We start from the raw sequence: 4,996 nt of genomic DNA, 5'->3' as shown, positions 1-4,996 counted from the left end.
TTGTACAGTGTCGGCTACTCATGTTACAAACTTTGCCTACATTCAAAATGGAACCAAAATATCCCAATTAAATCTCAACAGTTTTGGAATTAATTCACTTTTTCTTATTTTTTTAAGATTTCAAATAAACAATGATAACTCCAAAACAAAAACGTTTTGAACAAATCAGTTGATACCATTGAAAACTACTCTAAATTTCCAATAATATGTGATAAATACTAAACTTTGTAATAAGCGTTTGAGTAGCGAGAACTGTGAAATTTTTTCAAATGTGTGGTGTTTAGTGACGGTTATTTAATGTTTATTTGGAAATCGTGAAATGCGGTCTGGTTTGACGTAGGTTTAAGAAAAACATTTTCTTTATCGCGCCAACGTTTCGATCTTTATTGAGATCATCTTCAGGGCTCAAAGTGTTTGTTTTCCGTGTAGATGTGTGTGCACTATCGTGTTGAGAGTGCCAGTTTTTTCAAAGGTGAAAAACTTATTATGGTGATTCTAAACTACTATTTACAAACCTAGAAACCAGCAAATTTCAGAAAACGTACTCCATTTAATATTCTCTATAGTTGTGCTTACTTAATTAAGTTTTTCGAAGCTAAAGAAATTGATGGAGGAAAGGAAAAAAACCGTGGCTGACGGATTGGTAAGGTGGACAAAAATCTTAAGGAAATTTTGAATGAATTTGTTTAACTTTTTTCAAATTTAGGTTCGAAACCGAAAGGGTCCAAGTGTTTACTTATTTACCAACGATTGCAACTTTCATTAAAGGATTATTGTATTATTATCCTCCAAAATAGAAGGCTTTTAAGATTCAAACCGTTTTTTAGTTATCTATTTGTTATCGTTTCTCTTATTAAAAGTCGGAACAGGTGGCCCAACAAGCTAGTCTCATTCCCACGACTGTCTTTATGTAGGCTATGATGCTTACTCTTCCCTGATATTATTATTATTCTTACAATAGTAAAACGAAAAATTCTGTTTTGCCTAAGTGGTAAATGAAAGTTTGTTGTTCTTAAAAAATGTGAATAACGAACAGAAGGAATTGTGATTGCTTCGTGTAATCTGCGGGGTGATGAATTTGTTATTTCGTTTTTTCCGTCCGTCCATCCTCGCTGTGCCGATCTGTCGAAACTTTTTCGCACAATACAAATGGAAAAGAAACGCGTCAGTCAAAACCAAACCGTGTGAGTACACTCATACTAAAATGATCAAACAACTTAATTAAAATTAATCTAAACCTGACATTACGTAGATGGGTTTGACTATTAACAAACCATTTTTTTCAGTTTAGGCTGGAACGTAAATTATCCGATCGCGTGCTATTGCCGAAAATTGTTAATCATTTTTATTTGCATACCGCTTTGAATAACTGAATTAATTAACATTAAAAACACAAAGATACAAGATGATAAGAGCAATGGGCAACCTTATTAAACTAAAAAGATTCTCTTTTAAAATATTTCCCTTTTCTTTATACATAGGTATGTATGAAATTTTTAGTTGTACATGGATAAAAATAGTGATATTCAAAACCGAAAACTTTTCACCGTTTAAGTGGAAAAGTTTACCCGCAATGGAAACTTTGAACAATTAATATTCGGAAATTAAGTTAAGAAGTGATGTTCGAGTAGGAATTTAACTCAATGGTTAAATTCGGGCTGCACTCGAGAAATAGGCAGAAAATTAAACCATAACAAGCTAACAAATTTGCAAAAAGCATAAATTCTAAATAATAGTCTGCATTCTTCAAAGACATCTAGACATTAAGATAATAAAATAATTCCAAATTTATCCTGTTTTTTCCTAAGCTGTTCTTCTTGTAATCTGTGGTCAGGTTAAAAAAAAGAAAATACGCAAAATAATTTCAATTTTTTTAAACAATACTTGTATTGTGTGCGTGCGCAATTAATTTTGGTTGCCTCTCTCTTCTCACGTATTTTTCATTGTTCGTGCGTGAACAAATGTTCGTGTAATATACCAATGATTTATCTCTCAGAATAACGGGATTCTTTGTACGAGGTTTCCTTACAACGCTGTTCCTTTATCATCAGATGGATAATAACCCTGTTTTTTTTAATGTTCCTGTGAGAACGTGGTTGTCGTTTTTATTAAAATATTGTATTTTTAGGTTGTATATTCATTAATAAACTCATCAAAGCGTTCAACATAAAAGTATAAATTTAGGAGTTAGCTGATTAATTGAAACTGTTCCTTTTTCATCAGATGGATAATAACCCTGTTTTTTTTAATGTTCCTGTGAGAACGTGGTTGTCGTTTTCATTAAAATATTGTATTTTTAGGTTGTATATTCATTAATAAACTCATCAAAGCGTTCAGCATAAAAGTATAAATTTAGGAGTTAGCTGATTAATTGAAACTGTTCCTTTATCATCAGTGCGATAATAACCTTACGTTTTTTTGTTTGTTCGTGTGAGAACGTAGTTGTCGTTTTCATTAAAATATTGTGTTTTTAGATTTTATGTTCAGAAATAAACTCATCAAGGCGTTCAGTATAAAAATATAATTGTAGGAGTTGGCTGATTAATTGAAACTGTTCCGCCAGTATATGCATTCCACCACAAGCAGTCGCCCTTAGATGGTACCGTAAATTTTAGATTTCAGTAAAAAAAATTTCAGTAGTCGGACCCGTCATATTCCTACACACCTTAGCACGTCAGGAGCCAGAAATTAAATAACGTACAGTTCATGCGTTTTATAATTTGTTCTGCGGTAAGTAGAGAACTTCGAATAACAGAGTTCGAACCTTTATACAGTAATATTTTAACGAATAATTTTTGCATTCCCCGGGAAAAAAGATATGATTTATATACCCTTCTGTAACAGAATCCCTCCATACCAGTCGCGGACAATGCTGTCAGGCCCCATCAGTGTAAATCACCTTTTGAGAATGAACGTAAACAGTAAAAATATATGGTATTTACTGACCGTTAATTAATGATTATTTGGAGATCGTGAGATGCGGCCTGGTGTGACGTAGATTTTAGAAAAACATTTGCTTTATCTTGCTAACGTTTCGATCTTTATTGGGATCGTCTTCAGGGCCTGGGATTTACAAACATTGTTTGGATTATACAAATACATCTAAGATGTGAATTTATACATTGATGTACGAAATACAAAATTTTTAGATTTATTCAAAGTATTTGAACTCACTCAAAGTGTGTGTTATCTGTGTAGATGTGTCAGGGTTGTGTGTCGTGTTACGAGTCCTAGTAAAATAAAAATGTTTTTAGTTTATATATGTTTGCTTATGAAGGAGTGGGAAAGGAAATAGAGATAAAATTCATTTTTCTATTATTCTAAGTTTTTTTCTTAGTCGGCTTCTTTGAGGTGAAAGGGACCGACAATGGTGAAAAGCGGGTAATGGTTTGTAGTTGGACTAAGTTATCTTTTCAGGATTATTATAGACGGGATTATTAGGTAAAGGAAGGATAAATTGTTACTGATTTAGAGTACGTAGAAATTGTTTGATGTGTGGAGTGTAATGATTTTTTTATATGTTGTATTATATATTTCTGTGTCATTGATATCGAATCTGATTTATGTGGTTAGCGAAGCTGTGGCTGAGTTTATGTGTCTGTTCTGTAATTGATGCTGTGTTTACCTGTGTTAATGTAAACCATTTGTAAAAAAGTTACGTTTATGTTTGTTTTGTTCTGTGTGTAATATTTTTGATTGTTGAAGTCGAAATTGTGTTAGTGTTCAAAATGGTGGGTAGCCAGTGCTGTAGGATTTTGTTTGGGTTTTTTTGCAGTCATAGATATGTTACCCTCTTATCAAGATATCGGGATTTAATTCCGATGTAAGCCGAACAATTTATACAATTGATTTTGTAAATTACATCAGACTTATTTCTTTTTGGTGAGGGATCATTAATTTTGGGTAAATTCTAAACCTACATCACACAAGATCGCATCTCACCATCTCCAAATCATTAATTAATGGATAACTGCAGATCCTATTGCCGTTCAGTTGTACGTTTGAAATTCAAAAGACACCCACGTCAAGTCAATTTTTCAATTAATTAATCTTTATATAAGGCATTTGTTGAAATAAAAAAGGAGGGAAATTGAAAAATGGCAAAAAGGTGGGAAAATTCCAAAGGTGCCCGAGGGGATCGCAGTCATGATAGCTCAAGTGGTAGAGTAGCGGCGTATGAAGCCGAAGGTCGTGGGTTCGAATCCCGCTCGTGACACTGACCATTTTATCTCAACCAATACCTTACTTAATTAATTGAAAAGAATTTAATTAGTCAATCGGACCACGAAACCTAATCTAAAAAAAAAGATTTATAAACATTGTTTAAGTTTTACAATAGTAGAAATTTTAGACTAAATCAAAGTATTTGTACTCATTCAAAGTGTTTGTTTTTTGCGTAGATGTGGGGAAAGAGTTGGGAAGGAAGTCGGGATAGAAATTCATTTTTCTATGAGGAGTCGGCTTCTTTGAGGTGAAAGCTGCCGACGATGGGAAAAATGGGTAATGGTTCGGCTTCAATATCCTTTCAGGATTATATATACGTGCATAATTCGGGAAAGGAAAGCTAAATTGTCGAAAAATTAGATTATGAAATGTTTTCTCTATGGAATGTAACTATTGTTTTATATATTGTATTTATATGTCTGTTACTGATATAAACACAAAACATTTAATACAACAAATAAAACAATCATTACATTCCTCACATCAAACATTTCTACATACATACCTTTTTTCCATGTGCTCGTAAAAAAACCTCGTTTTTCCCGTATAACACGAAAGCGGTTGAGAAATGGGGCAAAGCGGAAGATGATCAATTGAAAGCTTATTAAATTTTCCTATCGACAGCTATAGGGCGCTGCTCCAGAACGATTTCCTGGCCCCAAGCTCAATTTGAAGTTTTTGTAAAAAGTGAAAAAATTAACATGTTCACGAATTTTCGAATTTACTGGTGAATGACTAAAGGAAGGAAAACATTTAGAAAAGCTATCTTTTT

At 32.9% G+C, this 4,996-nt stretch overlaps 1 non-coding gene across 1 annotated transcript; it reads left to right on the top strand.

The window, feature by feature from the left end:
• Positions 1-4,143: 4,143 nt before the first annotated feature.
• On the top strand, positions 4,144-4,216 carry Trnah-aug. The gene has a single exon. It is a non-coding gene; the product is annotated as a tRNA-His (tRNA).
• Positions 4,217-4,996: the final 780 nt, after the last annotated feature.

Source organism: Cimex lectularius, unplaced genomic scaffold (genome assembly GCF_000648675.2).
Source record: "Cimex lectularius strain Harlan isolate CLEC.00 unplaced genomic scaffold, Clec_2.1 scaffold119, whole genome shotgun sequence".
NCBI classification, from domain to species: Eukaryota; Metazoa; Arthropoda; class Insecta; order Hemiptera; family Cimicidae; genus Cimex; species Cimex lectularius.
Note: the sequence above shows the minus strand (reverse complement) of the source record. Positions and strands in the feature narration are given on the sequence as shown.